The sequence below is a fragment of the Pempheris klunzingeri genome, chromosome 23, assembly GCF_042242105.1.
Source record: "Pempheris klunzingeri isolate RE-2024b chromosome 23, fPemKlu1.hap1, whole genome shotgun sequence".
Lineage (NCBI taxonomy): Eukaryota > Metazoa > Chordata > Actinopteri > Acropomatiformes > Pempheridae > Pempheris > Pempheris klunzingeri.
The window spans coordinates 5092761-5112197 of NC_092034.1; the positions used below are offsets into that span (position 1 = coordinate 5092761).

At 42.4% G+C, this 19437-nt stretch overlaps 1 protein-coding gene across 1 annotated transcript in view; it reads right to left on the reverse strand.

Moving 5' to 3' along the window:
• Positions 1–10972, reverse strand: part of ndrg2 (NDRG family member 2) — a 29883-nt gene extending 18911 nt beyond the window's left edge. Inside the window, exon 1 of the mRNA XM_070854478.1 lies at positions 10929–10972. The gene's annotated coding sequence lies outside the window, so the exon portion shown is untranslated. The remainder of the gene's footprint in view (positions 1–10928) is intronic.
• Positions 10973–19437: the final 8465 nt, after the last annotated feature.

The following is a 19437-nucleotide window of genomic DNA, read 5'->3' on the forward strand; positions in this document are numbered from 1 at the left end:
CATGGAGACCCAGAGAGGAGCCAAAGCTCCCCCTCGTCTCCTCCGCTCTGAGCCAAGCCTTTGCTCACTCCCCAGCCCCCATCCCCTTCAAATCTCCCGTGCTGCTTCCCACGGCGTTGGATGGGCGTCCGTGGATCACCTTGGCTCTCCAAAACACACACAAACACACACACACACAAATGAAAGAGCGGCTTAGTGAAGCCTGTTTTCTCTCTCTGTCTCTCAGCACATCGCTTTGGCCTCTTGTCTCCACAAATCCTCAGTTGCCCATCACTCAGCGGCTCAGCTCAGTTCTTCTTTTCATTTTCAGGTCGCCTATTATTCCCTCCGTCATGATCTCACCTCCACTCAGACACCCAGTCTCTCTGTCCTCTTCCCCTCTGTCTGTCTTGAAAGGTGAGAACACTCTTTGACAAAGGTTATTTGCATTTCTTCCTCGTTTTTGATGATTAGAAAATAAATTAATTCATTGCTCAGGTCATAAATGAAAGTTAAACTGAAATTAAGATTATTAAATGCTATGAAATTAGCAAACAGATCGATACATCACTCCAGACAAGAGGGGGGAAGCGTACAGAGTGCTGAGCTCACAGAATTAACTGTTTCTGTGAGTTTTCACGGCCTGGTCTTTAGCCAAAAGCAAATCTGACCCACGAGAGAGAAACAGATAATGTTAGCCAGACCTCCTTCCTTCTATAATGCCTCATGAACAAAACGCTGACTGTGTGGCAGCTGTTGATAGCTTAGCAGGTATTTACTTAACCAAAAGTAACATCTTGTGGGAATCAGCGTTAGCAAGGCTCACCAAAAAACACCAAACATTTTGTTTAATCACTGTAATGTGAATTCTAATTCTAATAGGCACTCATTTCTTACATTATCTAATGGCAATCATGCCAAATGCAAACACCAACTTCCAAAGAGTCTAGTGCATAGAACAAAAAGACAAATGGTCTGGATGATACAGAACCAGCATGTGTTTCTAATGTCCTGCCTTGTTCTCTCTTTTATCTCTGGAATTCAAATTCTCTCTCCTTCAGTGACGGATATAGACGTTCAGTTTGTTCACACTCGCTTAATAGCTGTGAGGACGTATGAGAGTGAAGCATGAAGTCATTACCTTGACTAATTATGTAAATGTACAAAGAGCAGCGGTTCCATTTGTTCAGGTCAGACCTGCCAGAGGTTATGCAGCTGCATTAAAAAAAGACCTGAAAGAGACGCAGACGGATGAATCGATCGTTTTGATTCAGGTCATAGACTGACAGACGAGCACATGATCACAGACACAAAGATCTATGCAATCGCTTGCACACACACACACACACACAACCACACACACATATACTGACTGACCTTCAAGCTAGGTTACATTTACATGTTGGAGCCATTGCCTGGTAGAGATAAACCGCTCTGTGGCGGTGAGCTGATTGCTGCCGCAACCAAACATAAAACAGGCTTTCTTAAGGCAGAAACTCCCAAAATGCTCGGCGTTTATCTCCGCACAGCATCCAGATTGTAGAAAACTACTTCCAGTGGTTTCAGTTACACATGTGCAGCACATAAAGTTACATTTAGCGACCATCATCTGCACTCTCTCAACTGTATTTAGAAAGGTTTCGGTGACACATATACTCAGCAGCTTAATCCCTTAATCTTGCACTTTTGGCCACTGAGCAAGACGACAGGAGCAGCTGGAGACTCATTCAAGGGTGCTTACTTCACTTCTACGTACAAATGTGTCATTTAGCCACTTTGTTTAATTTAGTCAAATAAAATGTCCTATTTTGTCCAAACTGTGATAGATTTATGGTCAGCACTCTTCTTGGGAAGGCCTTCCCTGACATTTTGAAAACTGGCTGCAGGGATTTGCTCAGTATCAGTGAGGTCCGCCACTGATGGCAATGAGGCCTGACTCACAGCTGGTGTTCCAGTTCAGTCCAAAGGTGGTGGATGGGGTTGAGGTCAGGGCACTGTGCAGGCCAGTTAGAGGAAAAGCATTTCCCTCTGGACTTGGCTTTGTGGATGGTGGGGTTTGACATGTTGAAACAAGAAACCATAAAGTCGGAAGAGCACTAAAATATCATTATATATTGCAGCATTAAGATCTTCCTTCGTCTAAACTCAGAAATAGACACAAAACTACTTCAAGCATCTGTACATTATCTTCTAACTATGAGCCACACTGATCCAGTGGATTGTGCGTTGAATGAACCAGTGAAGATGGCCGCCTGCTGCTGCTGCTGCTGCTGCAGCATTAAGTATCACTGGTACTCCCTGAAAATGTAATACACATCCTCTTTTTGTTTATGCTCTATCCGTCTCTATAATTAAACTGGTAAGAGCGGAGGCCCGGACTGTGGAGCAGGAGTTGGGGTTAGAGGGGTAACTTCAGGTTTAACCCCGACAACAGCTCTGAAGCAGGCTGTGTTTAAGATAATGTAGATACAGCATTATAAAAGCACCCCTACTGATCAATCAATGCTAAAATTGAAAACATTAGATCCTGACCGATTGTGTGTAGTGCACAAATGCGCACAGCGTTGTTTATGACTCTGCCAGGACACCGAGTTGGTAACCGTCGTCGTGTAACTACTTGGCGTGACTGCAGCTGTTAGTCGGCTGGGTTAATGAAGCCAGATAACAAAAAGATACCCTTGTTAAGATAAACTTCCTGCTGATGTTTATGAAGAGGAAAATGTGATCCTGCTTCATAAAACAGTTACTATGTTATTGCAGAAGCTGTTGCTGAAACATGACTGAATGATGTGAAACAGTTGTGTTTATGGGCTCAAATATGAACAGCTAATGAGGGGATTAATGTGTCGGTGGTCGATTAAGCAGGTAAATTAAATATGCATAAATGAATAATAGATAAGATGTCTTGGCTCACATTTCTGCTTAAATCCAGGTTCAAAACAGGTTCTATTATAGCTGCGCTGACACCAGCTTCACGTTGGTTTGAAGTGCAACCAAAACAGGAAATATCATTAATTAAAGTCCTGTCAATATTCTGAGCTCCACTCATCCTGTTTAGGACTCAAATGTTCCGTTTTAGGATCAATCATTGATTTAGTTTTAGACCAGTCTGTGTCTGGTGACGGTGCTAAAAGGTTTCACACAGTTGGACAAAAGGTCGAACGAGTCACGCACTGAAAAGTTTCTTTACGTCCTCTAGTGACTCAGCCAGAATAATAATAACAGTTTGGGCTAAAATAAGTACTTGGGACTTGGGGAACATGGCGATATGTCCTAAAATAACTGCTACTTTAAGGCTAGGGGACGTTCATCATCATGGAACGACCGTTAAAATAAACCATTGTTGACTGCTGGGAGGAAACAGCAAGCCAACAGTTGAGTCCAGTGTTTAAAGTCTGATGTGCACATAAAGTTACCCTCATAAAAAAGGTCCCACACTACATCATAATTCTTCTCACTTGAGCGCAAGTGTGTCGTTCTTGGACATTCGCTGCCACGACTGGACCTTTAGTATTTCTTGGGCGGACAGTCAAGGTTTCAGGCATCCGCCTTCCTGTGTAATTGCACATCACAAACCTACAGTCGTGTTTTTCAGAGTATCGCCATCATGGCAGCGGCCCGTGTTGCTAAGATATCTGCGACACAACCACAGACACTCCTCTCTGTATAAATAACTTTGCACGGATATTGTGCGTACCAGCAGGGGACGAACGTTGCCCCTGCGAACACGCTTTTGCTGTTTATTTTCTGCCCCGCTCAGCTCTTCCTCTGCCTGTGGATCTATTGACAAACACTCCTGATTATGTAACTGTGCGCTGAGGAATGCTCACTTGGTGAACCAAACACACTCATTGTGTGAACCATCGCCTCTGACAGCACCAGACTGGATGCACATTTGCATCACACATTCGCCTCGATTCAAAATTACACCGACGGAGTGTATAATTTGCACCACGCAGTTCAGACACATCTGCACATTGTACCCCACAAATCCAACCTGAGAAATATGAATGGAGTTTGGGCGGAGCGTTTGTCTATAAATAGGGTGTTGTGAAGGGCTGTTTGGACTTGTGGGAACAGACAGGGCATTGTGCTGCTTGGCCTATCTGTATCTGGCCTCTAGCCATCAGGCAAAGGACTGAGTAGTCACCCCACACACACACACTGTCCTAGATGCTAGCGTATGAAGACTGCTGTAATCTCATACACCTACACAGTTTAAAATACATACGCACGGAGCCAGATGCTGGGACTCTTATGCTCTAGTACACCTACACAAAGTATAAGAAATAAAAATCCACATTTTTATGAACACCCAGACTAATATGCACTAGACACTACCACTGGCCAAGACTATGATGATAACAATTCCTATAATTCACACAGAAATATTACTCACATAGTCAGAATTTATTCAGACTAGACTGATCTCAGACGCCTACACAGTGCTGTGCCACACTGTCTCAGTCATCAGCTAGTGTGTTCTTCTTCACTGTACAGACAGTAAAAATACACCAGTGCTCATGTTACAAAAACCCGTACTCGTGCATATCGCTGCCAATGAAATAACAGTAGTCGTGTCAAAATAAGTGACCTATCTTCAGTTACACAAGCGATGTTTAAAGACAAACGCTTTCATGTCCCCATGTTTAATATTAAAACTGACAATGAATTTCACAGTTTGTAGGAATCCATTTAAATGTATGGGTAATGACAAAATGAATCCAGATTAGACTTTCCTACAACAAAATTCTCTGAGTGGGAAAAACATTTTAGCCGTGTTCCCTGTGCTTTGGTTTCCATCCAAGCGATTCATTTTTAGTAGCCCGTGAGCACAAATTTCCGTGTTTGTTTTGCATTTTCAGCGGTCTCTTGTGTCACGTTGGCCGGGTTTTAACACACTGAGCTGAATCTACTGTCAACAGAGAAGAATCAATGTTTCTGTTGGTGCCAACAGAGAGAAGTGCAACATTGCACAACGTTAGTTACAGTAGCTGCACTCAGATGGGCCGTACAGGATACAACTGGAGCGTGTAAATAAAGGACAGGAGGCATTTTTCTGCCTCTATACATCAATGTATTTCATGGATACATCAATCCAATTCTAGATTAGGCTACAAACTAAAAATTTATATTAAATGTTAAAAAAAATGTCGCAAATCGTGAAAAATGGCAATCACAGTTTCCAAAAGTCCAAGGTCTGAAACTCAAAAATATTCAGTTTACTATTATATATGACAAAGAAAGCAGCAAATAGTCACTTTTGAAAAGCTTGAACCAGTGAATATTCTACAAAAACACAACTATACTGGCTGAGTGGCCATCACCTGATGTTCAGGTCCACTTCAAACATGAGATTCCTACAAGCGTATAACAACAATATCATTAAAAGTCCTATGGGAGGACACATTTATCAGAGCTGATTACAGCATTGTGACTGCTGTTTGGACAGATGGTACGACGATACACAGTGATGTGTTTGTGTAACTGTGGAGTTATACAAGACTGAATAGAATAATAAAAAGATGGTGCTGCAGTAAGATTTGCTGCATTCATAGAGGCCACTTAAGCAGTTATGCTGAACATGTTAACAAACAGTTGACTTTTTACACATCCATCAAATGCATTGCAACATTCATTTCCTTTTAGCTCCGTTTTGGTCCCTACCAACTCCTGAGAAAAATATGTGGCTTGGCTGATAAATGTTTCACTGTTTTTACAGTGGTTAGTTGCTAAAATTGTCTATCTGCTATTTAATCCTGGATAGGAAACATGTAGTGGGTTCATCTGAGATTTTTTCACTGAAATCAGCTGCCTGCTGAAGCAGGACGCACGATTGATTAGAGTTTGTGGGCCTGAGAATGTATCAAAACAACAAGCTAAAAGATATTAAAGCTTAATGTATTTTATTAATATGAAAATATTGATTAGTCCAGCTTCAAGAGTGTTCTCTATTCTTTAATCTGTTTCAAATCATACATGTTGGTGTTTGTTCCAGTTGCACACTAATTAAACCAGCTATTAGCCCTCCAACACTTTTAAGCACCTCGGCTTCAAATGAGCAGGAAATTCAAACTGAGCAGTGAGCAAACCTTTAACTCTGAAGAGGCAATTACACCCACAGACATGAACATCAGCTCCGTAACGCCATCAGCAACGAAACACCATCAGACACCATAACACAGTCCACTTACTACAACAATCCCTCTCATTTAATCAGTACTTTGGCGTCGCAGCTACACTGAAAAGCCGTCTATGTGTCACAACACTGACAGGGCTGTATAAACCCAACAGCTGGTGAGCACTTAGAGCGGAGATCATTTCGCCGAAGCCAACACCTCGACATAAGGACAAAGAATATTTCCACACGGTCAAGATAACAACAGCATTTAATTCCCTGATATTCTAGGACCTGAAACCACCTCTGAAGCAATACTCGGAGTCCAATTATAGCTGTTTGCTGGCCTAGTTTGCTGCATATCCACTCATTCATCTACCTTTCAACAGTATCATCAGTGTCTTCTCTTTTATAGCAGCTATTAGACCGTCATGCCATGCAATCACAGCTGATATGACATGCAGAATAACTGGTTACTTTATTATTGTAGCTCATTTAAAATCAGGGAATCGACTCCATTATTCATTATTTTTTACAAAATAAAGCAGAATTGTTTCAGAAGTAATGACTCATAACTTGAACAATAAAAACATCTATGATCATTAGGTAAGACGTGACCATTTTTGAACAAAATCTCCAGATGTAAATCCACTTTCTCCAACACTGAACATGATTTGAATTTTAATACTTCACCACTGTACTGCTGTGTCCACTTTAGGTGCTCAAGCATATCGTCTTTCCCTACAGTCAACGCTGATGGATTAGCAAACACAGCGGGAGTAAATGTTAATATTGGTAGAGTCAACAGGCAAGGTGACAGGCTGAATACGCTCGAGTAAGCTCCCCGAACACACCAGTAACTGAGGAAGTGCATTTGTGCTTTTCCAAATGGAACAAATATGCCTATGCAACGTTAATGCTTAATATTACGCCACCTCTGGTATAAGTTCTCCTCCTTTTAACCACATAGTTTCTGTTTTCTTCACTCTTTACTTTTCTATCTGCCTCACTCTTTGTACTTTTTGGAAATGATACCGCTGAGGTACAGTGTGTTAAACTCTTGTTCAACACCTCTAAAAATAGAAATTGGAAATAATTATTATAATAATAAACTTTTGTCATTTTGGACTTTTATCAACACAAAGTGCTTTACCAGAAAAAAAAGAAAAAAAGAAAGATAGCAGGCAGTTGGTGTAAGTGTGCTAACATTAGTTAACCTCACCCTTTAATAGTCAAAATACCAGATTAAGTACGACTGAAAGCAGCAAAATCTCAAAAGTTTTGTTTTAATATTAATAGTTAACAGTAAGATAGGCTAAAATTTCAACATAAACATTGAGCAATGTTTGAAATTGTGCATTGTGTTCAAGATGAGTCACAGAACCAACAAACGTTGGGGACCATGTGGTCCATTGAGTTGAATCTGCCTGCAGTGCTTAAGGTCAAACTGTCACTGATGATCCGAATGAACTGGGGCGATGCCCAGTGATGGTACAACTAGTCTGTAACCAGGTCACATTGGTCAATAGCCACCACAGCACCAAGGTCAGTGGTGGAGCGGCAATGAAACAGCAAACAGGGCCATTATCATCTGAAGTTTTAACAATGACAAACTGACAAGTGACAAAGAAGTGAAATGCAAATAATGAAAACAAAACTTTAGATATTTAGTCATCGTTTACAGATGTTTTATCAGCAATGTCTGCAGGTTCCATCAGAGGACTCTGAAGCAAACGGCTACCGACCGCCACAGTTTAATGATGTCAACAAGTTGATCTGCTTGGATTATTAAGTCTGGCCAGAACACAAACACTGTGGGATGGAGCATCAGACCAAAGGGCAACTGTTCCAGCTGAAGAGTTTATTTTAGGCCCTGACAAATGCGAATGACACAACTGCAGGAAAACTCCACAAATCACTGCTGTGACACCCCGACAGGCCGGCAACACCGTCCTCGCTACTGTACAACCTGGGTGGGCTGGACGATTATCATAATTAGCGACCTTTGGCTGCCACACAGTTGGTGTAGACATCATCCATCAGCCCGAACATTAATTCTAGCAGCTGTTTGGATCTTCTGCTTGTTAGGATGTTTTTTGACTGATTCAGTCATTCATTCTGATATTTTCTCTATGCAGACATCACTGACTCCATATGAAGAACAGGCTTTACTGGTGAGTCAGTGTTACACTTGATTGGTCCTGCAGCTGAACATCCGTGGAACCTAATCAAATCAAAAAAAAGAGGGGAAAAAAGCACAGCAGAACAGTTTGTTCTTGTGACGTCTATTAATACCTCAGGATTTGGAATTTCTGATGCTGGAACAAGTTAGAGGGACAGACTCTGAAATCTACCAACATGTCCTCCCACTGACACGATCAGCTCACTTACGCTGAGATAACACACACACTGTAAAGACCTACACGTCCTGTCACTGTCAGGCATGTCGCTCAGTGTTAACAAGTGGGAGGAGAGAATTCAAATAATCCTAATTAAGTAACAGGAGCACCACAGTGCTGTCTAAATATCTATTTAAAGTAATTAAGTCAAGTTATTTTTTCTAATACAGAAAAATGCACGGCTAAAGGGTTTGTTTAGAGTGTCAAAGTATTGATTTGTTGGGTGTAAGCAGGGTTTTAATGCTAATAAAAGCACATTTTCGTACTCATGCATGGTGGCAGAGCCGTGTGGATGACTGTGGTTTTATCTGCGTCTGAGATTTCTGCCTCCGTCCCCGACACAATGCAGGTGAACGGAGTTTTGTTCGTGCTGCACAGAGCACCGAAAAGTGACACTGTGATACTGGTGTGAAAAAATTATATTGTAAATACAGGAACTTCTGTCTCGAAATCAGAGAACGCTGGCCACAGTGAGCAAACATAGCAGCACCTGAAAAGACACACTGCTAATGAGATTTTCAAATATAATTTTTTTTTTGTGGTTTAGTGAATATCTCAAAACCTTAGCAGATAAAACTACAAAATGTGTCTGAGGGTGTGATGAAATTTGGGTGAACTGACCCTTTAATATCCCACTAAAAACAGTGTGTTTATCAGTGTGTGTGGTCACTTATTCAGGTAAATTCACTTGAAATACACAGCCGCAAAATTCTGGATGCAGGAATGCTGGTAACACCACACCCACCAGCAAGTCCAACCAGGAAGCACAAACAGTTGCCCAACGTGTGTGTGTGTGTGTGTGCGCGCGCACGTGGCTGCATTTCTATGCCTCAGCACAGCCTTAAATTTCTAACAAAGCTCGTGGAGGGCCCGTGCGTCCTCGTGCGCCTGCGTGAGAGCATCCAAACGCACAAGCCTGGAACAATGTCTACTTCAGAGGAGCCTCTTCTGCGCTCGCGCGAAAGTCTGCGTGCGTGCGTGCGTGCGCGCGCGCGCGCGTGTGTGTTATCAGCAGGGGCTCCACTCCACTCAAAGAGCAGTGGGGGCCGCGAGTCTCCAAATGCGGTATGACTCACAGAATGTGCGCGCGGGCTTGCTTGAGTGAGTGCGTGCGTCGCTTGAGTGCGTGCAGCTTGCGCCACAGTGAAAACCTGTCTGTGGAGCAGTGTGCAGACAGAGGTGTGTGTGTGTGTGTGTGTGTGTGTGTGTGTGTGTGTGTGTGTGTGTGTGTGTGTGTGTGTGTGTCCTTGGTCTGGCACGACACACTGAAGCAAAACATTCCCCCTCGCGCCAGCCTTTAGGATGATCCATAAGGGGAGACTCTTATGAAACGCGTGTTTTTTTGTGCTGCGTGATTTTTTTTTTTTAATTTCTTTTCTTTGTTTTCTGTCAGGTTTTATTCCAGCCAGCTCGCACGGGGCCACTGAACGCACGCGCAGGGGGACGCACCTCCATTTGACATTGACACACATTACATACCCACGCCTGGCGCGCCAAGAGCCACAACAACCCCCCCCCCCCTTCCTCCCCGAGCCGCCCCTAACTAACTCCCCCCTGCTCTTGGAAAACCATTTCTACCATGAAAATTAAGAAGAAGAAGAAGAAAAAAAAAAGAAAGAGAAGGTATTTAACCATGAAAATGCCACTGCCGCATCTCTGTAGTGACGCTTTTAACACCACAAAGGATGAGCAACGATGCGCTTGTTGGCTGTAAGAGAAGACAGTGGGGAGATGGAGGGGGAGGAGGAGGAGGGGGGATGGAGGGGGTCATGTATGATCCGAGTTCACGCGGCACGAGAATATCAATATTGGCCTATATTCAGCGTGTGGACGTTTGAGCCGTGCCACTGAGCTGTCATGCCCGGGTCTGAGTTGCACGGAGGGGCGGGGAGGAACAAAGACCCACTGGCTGTGCCACATGTGCGCGTCAATAACACGCACTCTCCCCCAGCACACATGCACTTTCATCGGGCTCACATGCATGCATGCAAAAGGTCATTTAAATAGTGCGTTTTTCCAATAGGTGCTCGCAAACAGAGATCTGAATATCCTGCAGAGTTGGATGGGTTTTTTTTTTTTTTTTTTGTTGATAGGCGGACCGAGCAGCGTGTTTCTGGATTCAATCAGGGAGGAAAACACGGGGCGGGGGGGGGGCACTGATTACTTTGACATCGGTTTGCAATATTAACCAGGAGGGTCCAGCTTGCATCTCTGCACATTTCTCGCACATAACTCCCAGTGGGGGGAAAAAAAAAAAAAATTCCTTTCTCTTTTTCTCGTTTTATTGCCTTGTTGCACGACTGTTGAGTGAACAATGACAAATCAGAGGCTACTCCCTGACTTTCTCCAGGACATAAAGAGCTAAAACACTTGAGAAAATCATAAAAATCCAGTCCAATCATGCTACTAGAATAACAACAGGATAAACTCACCTTTTAATCCGCAGATGGGAAACACAAAAAAATCTTCACACACAAACAGGGACTTCTGAAAAATATATGGCAAGTCTGGCTCTCCACTTGCACAATGTCTCCTTGCTCTCCGTCCAACCTGTTCCTCCGATCTTCCCGCTAATCTCCCGTTATTTCACTTTTTCCTCCACCTCCTTTATTTTCCGCTGTGCCTTCTTCCTCCCAGTTTCCCCCACTGTTGTTTTTTTCTCCTTTCTCCAGCAGGAGGAAAATTCAGCACAGGGAGGAAAAAAAAAAATATGGAGCGGTCAATCAAAAGGCAAGATGGAGCGATGGAGGTTTTAGGGGTGGTGGGAAGTTACCTGCCGATAAATCGACAATAAATGCGTGTAAACTGATTTGTTCTAACGCGAGTAAGAGAGGAATTATATTAAATACATGTTGTGACAGCTCCGGTCTGGACCTGACTCAACGCTGGAGCAATATCAGGAGTATATAGCACGTTTCTCTTCGTGGCCCCCCCTCCAGTTTGGGATTCACGTTGGTACAGTCCAACCTTGTTGAGCCTGTGGGACTCAGCGAGTGTTCCCGCCCGGGCTGCAGCCAGCAGGTAAACAAACACACCTGGAGAGTGACGGCGGTCAGGAGGGGGACAAGGCGTCCGAGAAAGAGACCCCCCCATCCTGGAGAGGTCTGGTGCTGCAAACCTGAGCTCCGAGTCTCCTTCACAGGGTCACCGCTGGGAGGGGAGGGGAGGGGGGTCTCAGGTCCCCTTGTCCTCTGAAGGAATGAGGGTTTTAGTTCACCATCAGTCAGTAGCTGTTGTTTGCCAAGTTTTTTTTTGGCCAAGTAACTGAGACATGCTTGTAAAAGGCCTTTTAGCCCCTCACATACATCCTGTAAGATCTTTTTTTTTTTATGTTGAAGTGGGGAAAGCAGGTGGAAAAAGCGAGACGATAATATGGAATCAAATCTGTATAATAAGAAGAAAAAGAACACAAAGAAAATGTGATAAAAGATGCTGCAAGCTGACTACTGCCTGTGAAAAGAGTATTTAATAATTATAATAATTAATGTCAGCATGGCCGGATTTACCAGTTAGGGGATCCTGTGGCAAAAATTTGCAATTGAACCCCTGTTGACACCCCCCCTCCCCCCTAAACTCCCGCTCTCTGTGCATCATAAATATACTATAAATTCCCATTAAGTTCAGTGGAAACAGCAGATCACACATGGCAGCTTTGTTGTACATCCAGAGACCCTGCAAGCTAAAAATGCACCCGTGCTGAAATAATTCAACCTCATGGTTTTAGTTTGTGGTGAGTTGACTAAACACAACTTTATTTAGATATATGCAGCATGTGAGCACAATATAAACTAAAATGATGTTAGATCTCTCAGTCCCATTAATAGGCAATAATGCTGGATACGTCTTAGTTTACATCATACTTTAGTGGGGCAGATTCCCAAATAAATTAACATCAAATCATCAAAAAAAGCACTGGGAATCTGGGACTTTTCTCCTATATTGTTAAAATTAATATATGTGATGGACATTTGATGTATTCAACACACATAAACAACCATCCAATGAATCATATTCAAGTTGTGGATATGAGTTTGATGTGCAACTTCAGCTAAAGCTTAAAGAAATAGATTGAGCCTGGATACTTCCACAGTCTTAGTGCTTTCTCATGTGTGGATTCACAGTTAGGATAAAAAGGTTTATGCGATGTAATGTAATAATGTATAACAGTATATGTGCTACGTATAAGAATTTAGCATTTATAATAATTCTCTATAGACATTCCTCTTCTCTTCTTTTCATTCTCTTCCTCGGTCCTCTCAGGCTTTGATGATCTTCCACTACATAATGAGCTCTTTCATACTCGAGCAGAAGGGAAAATAAACACGTAATCCCAGCTGAAACTGTACTGTACTGTACTCCAAACCCAGAGCAGAGCTGCTGAGAACCAGAACATCACTCAGCTCTGTGGTTATGTAAGTCAGGTCATGGTTTCCCCAAGTGACACACATAGGCTCCCATTCGTATTGCCATCGGATGACCGCATCACCGCCTGTATGTGCTTCCCGGCTCCATTTAGAATGGAAAAAGACAACAATGTGAATTCATAATGAATCTTGTGTTGTCAGCAGTGATTCTAGGCATTTAATCCGACCAAATATTACACTGCTATTTTTGAAATATCAGGATTTTGCAGGAAAGTCGTCTAAATGCTACAAATTTTCTTTGGAAAAGAATCCAGTTTTTGGCTGGTTGGATTTGGAATAAAACTCACTCAATATGTTATCTGCATCATAGCTGGGGATTTATAATCTCTCCTCGGCCCTAAATTAAACACCTTACATAATGATCCCCCAGCCCGTGCCCCTGTCATGCTGTTGCTGTACGCCATTTATCTGTTCCACCCGAGTACACTGACGCACATTTAACAAGTTACTGTGTCAGTGCAAATCAAGACATTATGAATGTGCGAATGCCCTCACACATCACTGAATTAAAAGCAGACGTTTAACATATTCTTAAACTTTTTAGAAGAAAGAATGAGATGAGTGGTTTAAAAAAGCAGCTCTTTTTGTGCAGCTGCCTCCAGTTACTGTGGTTTGTTACATTATCTACTCCATTAAGCAGGAATTGTATGTGCAGACATGCACTGCAGCAACTGCTTCTACAGTCACAGTTACAAATCACTGGTCATTGCTTATCTTGGCCCACCAGCTGTGCGGCCTTGGCTGGATTACAGGGCTTCCAGGTGACGTAACATACCCTCTGGCGGCCATATTGGAGGTCTAACTTAAGTTTTGAATGTCTGATTGCTGTTGTAGACGAGACATGACTCATCAAATTCTGCAGATGTGGTTGATTGCTCTGACAATTTCGACTTGAAACAAAAGATATATTAGTGCATTTAAGCACTCGCTGCATGTTAGCTAGCTCCTCATACAGTATAATCACAGTATTTTATGTCTAGGAATCTCCAAGATGTTTATATCAATCTTAATGTTTTTCTTACCCCTTATAAAGTTACTAATCAATATATTGTAGGTTTAGCTAGCGACCAAAACAGCAAACTGCAGTGTGTCCAAATTCAGCAAAGACTCAAATTTAAACAGAGACTTTAAAGAGCAATTTAGCACAACCAGTGATGTAGAAATATACTCCAAAGTTTGTCAGTACACGGTGACATCATTGTTGGGAGTTGTTTCAGGGGACACAGACTGAAACGTTCAACCAGAGAAGGCAATTAAATACCACTGATGTTTAGAGATCAGTTACTCTAGAGCAGGGGTGTCCAAACTTTTTTCACTGAGGGCCATATACAGAAAAACATACAAAGGGCTGGGCCACTCACTAGAAGTGAGCTATATTGCTAACTTTGATCCACTAGTCTAGTCTGTGCTAGAGCCCTGGTGCTCGAATCAACAGTCTTACCTCCCCTTTCTTGGCCCTCGGCGGACACCGTAGAGGCCATTCCTTTGCACTCGCCTGTCCCAGCTGGAGCCCCCTCGTCGTACCTCCACACAGCGCCTCCCATTTAAGTCCCATCATGCCAGCTGCACCTGGCACAGCTTCAAAAACATCCTCATCCATCATGGTGCTCTTTACACTGCTAACATCAAGCAGCTCCTCCATAATGCAAAAGTGATCTTCATTATTAGTTATTAGCTGTGCGCTCATCGCACACCGCGTCTGAAACTTTCTACACACGTTCTCTTACGTTTCCTTAATTCTGCCATTTTGAGTCACCTGTAGCAAATTTCTTCTTCTATTACTGATTTTATAGAGAAGCTGCCTCGTTCAAAGACAGTTACTCCCCCTAGCGGTGAGACTAAGAAGTACAACACAGTCCAGCGCAGGTTCCATGTGTGGGCCGCATTCCAATACATTTTTAGGATTTCCTACGGGCCAATGAAAATTGGACCACGGAGGAGCTACTCTGCTGCTGAAAAAATAGAAATAGTCAATGCCTGTGCAACATCTCAGTGAGCCAAAAAACAGACTATAAATACATATAAAACACAAGTGCTATATGTTGTTTGTTTAATCTGTTCAAAAACGACAATTCACCGGGGGACGATAACTTTTTTGAGTCTTTTTGTCATCTGGAAAATGCTTCCAGCCAAGAAATAGTCCAGCAAATTACCCCCCCCCCCCCCCCCCCCCTGAGTCTGAGTTTGAAAAAATTATTAATCGTATCATTTTTCTTTTGATAAAGAACATGAAAACGGATGAAATCGTGTCCACAAACCCGAACACCATACAAGGGTTAAACATTGTAGAATTTCAAAGGAATACAAGGACGTAGAGTACTTTAGATATGTTTTTATTGTGATTTTAAATAGAGCTGAGTAAATACAAAGTTGAGGTCTGACTGTAACAAAACTTAAAGTGATGACAAATTCAAATTCCTAATGTACTGTATATCTTCAGCTCCATCAGCAGTCAGGTTCAGCCGTAATTCTTAAAACCACAAAGGGCCGTGCTGCCGTGGCTGGACAGCTGAGATTCATTTGACAGGATATGTGAGAGTTGACCTCTGTGTGGCCTGAAAGGACCTCAGTCTTTAAATCAGTCCCTGGCTGAAGCTACTGTGTAAGCAGCAGGAGGCAGTGATAGAGCACCTGTGCTCTATCAAACAATATGTGCACTGGTGGAGTCATGTCAGGTCGAACGGTTGATGAAAAGTTTTCCCCTCCTCTATTATATCCACTAGTCCTGAAAATATAATGTGTGTGTGGTCTGTGGGGATTTTGGCATGCATTGAGTCAGTCAACTCTGGAACGAACCAATAAATACCTTCAAGTGTAAATATGTCACTTAGAGGTTCAGAGGACTTTGTTTTGTAGTGCTGCCAATGAAACGGTTAGCAAGAAGAGTAAAATATGGTCATGTATTGTAATACCACACAACAACAAAATGTTGGAAACACAATGAATCACATGACACACACAGAACAATCAGCCTGGAAATGCTTCTGTTTGTTTTCCGATAGCATACCGGCTGCTGAGCAACAGAGACCAGCCAAAGGCTACATGTTGAATAGGATGTGACCTTACAGAGCACTTAAATGGAATTGCGTGCAATCTTATATTCAAACAAAAGCCAACATTTAAAATCACAGAGGGCCCAGTTGCATCTGAGTCACGCAACTTTATAATTTTGTATTCTGAGTAGGTTTTGCTTTTTTTTTTTCCTGAAAAACAGTTTATATCATTTGGATGCTTGATTATGCAGGATGCTGATGCCGCCCACCCTTCCATTATAATCAAGTTCACCCACTGTGTCAATCAAATACCAGCCTCTGTGATGTAATTCAATATAGTGCTATTAAAATGATGAGATTTGAGCTTAATCAAAATTGAACCTCGGGGACAGAGCCATGGGACGATCAGATAGACGGTCAAGTAATCAACGACAGGGCAGGGAAAAGTATCAGTCACCTGTCTGATTTCAGCACAAATCTAGCAGTGGGTGTATTGAATGAATTCCAAGCTTGAACACTTTCATCACCTCATTTACGGTTCAGTCGCTGTCATGAGATCCTCTTTGCTCCCAACCGAGGATTTTCAGAAATACTCAGGTCCAGAGAAATCCATCCATTAAGACATAAAAATGTATTTAGTTATTTTTTTTTTTTTTACAAATTTAGTTTAAAGCTCTCTTGCTACCTCGGGACAGTGGAGATAAGCTGTAAACACAACATAAATACTCTCACATTTTAAGTTGATGTGGCGTTGTTCTGGCTATCGCTACTCTCCTTTTAGCTCTGTTTTTGGTCTCCACCAACTCCTGAGAAAAACAGGTGGTTCTTAAGCTACTAGATGCTCCACAATGTTTACCAGCTAGTTGCATACTTTGTCTGTTGACTTTTGGTGTTAATGTGGGTAGTGTACAGCGATTTTTTTCATCCCAAAACAGCTGTGTCTGAAAATAATGCTGTTGAGAGCAGCGTGGCTGAGGGCCAGAAAACCAAACAGTTAGCTGAAAGTGCTAAGAGGACGTGCAGAGTCCGCTGATAATTCTGTGGATGATAACCTGCACCTTCCATTTGGTTTTTTAATAAATTTTTTCAGTACAAAAATATTGATTATATCAGCTTTAGTAGATACTGTGGTCAGGAATGGCGGACCCTGCCACTAACAATGAAAACTGCTCTATTGAGATGTTATCACTAAATGTAAATACACTGAATGACTATTGCAAAAGAGGAAAAAAAAGGAAATAGTATCAAAAATGGGCTTTGGAATTCTGAAAATCTACTAAATCTACAGCTATAACTTATGCACTGTGCACATTTTCTCTCCCAATATGATGATACATGCTGTTTCAAAGCTTCCACCTGAGTCAGCCAGAAAAGGACATTTGTGTGCCGTTGTATAATATAATATCTTCTCTTAGGTTTGTTAACACCAACACACCCTCTGAAACATTCCTGATCACGTGACCTCCAAATCCATGATGGTAGACACTGCCACGTATCTGCTATGTCTCTCCTTCAGGATGCAGCTGTTGCAAAGATGTTTCTTTGTCAACACGGACATGGATGGATGAGATTGGTCCTGCATGTGCCTCCACATTTTCATCCAATTAACAAGCCAAAGATCTGGAGCAGCGCTTTCCAAATATGTACAGGTGTTCCGTATTTAAAAGTAATCCATGTTGTTGAAGCTGTGTCTCTCGTTTAAATTTGGAACCACACTCACACAAAGCTATAGAAGTAATGACTCCTTGTTGCATCCTCGGCCTGAGGGTGACGCTCACCTTCATCATCATTATCATCAGCTCCTCTGCATCCTCTTGTCCAGCTTGAGGCCTATGAGGCCTGGAGTTCTAAACTTTCATCTCTTCCACCTCCATCTCCTCAGGTCAGCTCTTCTGTTCCCCTTGTTTTGCAGAAAACTTTGTAAATAAAGTTTCTTTTTTTTTATCTGCCTGCATGCTCTCCGTCTCTCCCTCTTCTCTCCAGTCTTGAAGTCAGACTGGATAATGTGCCGCTGCTCCAGTTGGTGACTGGCGGCCTTGATCGGCTCCTTTTAATCACTGCAGTTGACCTGGAGACCCCGTCTGCCCTCTTGCACAGACACACACACCCCTCCACCAGCGACCTCCTGCTGGCTGCAGTCCACCACTGTTAATGCTGATTGAAGGCGAAGAAAATAAGAGTGGAAAAAAAGCCTAATGATTGAAAACCAGTCTGGCTTTCTTTCTGTTTCCCAAAGTGGGAGTTAACTCCCTCTAAGGGCAAATAACAGCTTACAAATGGCCAGACCATGTCTAATGTGTTCCACAGAGGACAGAAATAGATCTGGAAAAAAGATCTGTAAACATGAGTACACAATTTGCTGTACATTTTAAAATTTGTGAGCTTATGGAGCACGTTTCTTTTAATTTCTTGAGGAAATGAAAAAACCTTGAATTTGTCCAAAAGTCACCTTATTAGTTAGTTAGTTAGTTTTAAAGCAGCCTCATACGTTTGTATTGAGTTAAAACAGATGCACAACTTTAAAGTGTCACTGTATGTTTTTAATCATCTGTAATCCTTTATGTGCACTGGATCCTGTTTATGACGCTCTATCATGTCACAACCGCACCGTACCCTTAAGCTGCACATCGCTGTCACGCCACAATCCCCTAATTCAGACACGTTACAACACAACATTTGCTTTTCAGGCGCTGAGTTGACACACTTACCAAGAGTGATTAACAGCGTCCACATTTGCAGATCCACATGTAAGAGACGCCGCACCAGTACTCACCATATTCTGATTATGGCGGTCAGATTATGCTCTTAGCCAGAGTGAGTGTAATTGCAGTAACATATTATTGCGGTCGGGCAAAAACCTCGCAACTCAGATTTTGGTGATTTATTTTAGCTTAGAGTGATTCCAAGAGTATCTGCAGTCCAAGAGAAACCCCAAAACTCTGTCTTGTTCAAAACTCAATAGAAAAAACAAAGACAAAAAAATAACTAGAACTAGATTCCTTTGTGTTTTAATGGACCAATCAGAATTTGTATAGTGTGTTCTGATATAAAACGTATTATTAGGGAAGTGTTACTATGCAGAATCATGTACTCACCTTGTGACTGAACTGGAACTAGACAAAGACACTGAAATTGAGAGGGAAGATAATCAGTCTGTTGCTCAAGGACTCTTTGGCTTGGCTCATGCTCCTCAGCTGGACACCTTGTTCTGTTCTCTGATTGATCTTGTGACCTGATAGTAATAACGGGGACACATCGTACAGCACCGGCACTGGCCGAGGCTACAGGCTTCTCTCACTGCGTTATCGCACTAGAATGTTTAACACACCATCTGGTCTCATCGTCTCTCCCCTGTGCTTTATCTGATGCAAAAGAAATAAAATGGTGCAGCAGGAAAGATGCAGCATTTGTGCACACGTGAAAGCAAAAGTGGATTTCATGAATGCAAATGAAAATAAATAAATAGGTATGCTACAAATACTTTCCTTGCACCCTTATGTAACGGGGTGAATTTGCAGTGCATT